At 41.9% G+C, this 246-nt stretch overlaps 1 non-coding gene across 1 annotated transcript; it reads right to left on the bottom strand.

Annotated features, from left to right (window-relative positions):
• Positions 1-3: 3 nt before the first annotated feature.
• On the bottom strand, positions 4-77 carry trnat-agu. Its single transcript has one exon. It is a non-coding gene; the product is annotated as a tRNA-Thr (tRNA).
• Positions 78-246: the final 169 nt, after the last annotated feature.

The raw sequence follows: 246 nt of genomic DNA on the forward strand, positions 1-246 counted from the left end.
ATCAGGCACTGCTGGGATTTGAACCCAGGATCTCCTGTTCACTAGACAGGCGCTTTAACCAACTAAGCCAAAGCACCCGTTCTTTGTTTTTGTTTCTTTTTTGTTTTTGTTTTTGCAGCAGACACTATTGAAAGGCTCATCAAGGCATCCACCAGGACCACCATTACCCCTTTAATAATGCATGGTAGCAGCTCAAATCTACTCAAAGCTACTCAACTATTTTGATTATCCATTGGCCAAAAGTTG

Source organism: Seriola dumerili, unplaced genomic scaffold (assembly GCF_002260705.1).
Source record: "Seriola dumerili isolate Sdu_G_001 unplaced genomic scaffold, Sdu_1.0 BDQW01012127.1, whole genome shotgun sequence".
Classification (NCBI taxonomy): Eukaryota; Metazoa; Chordata; class Actinopteri; order Carangiformes; family Carangidae; genus Seriola; species Seriola dumerili.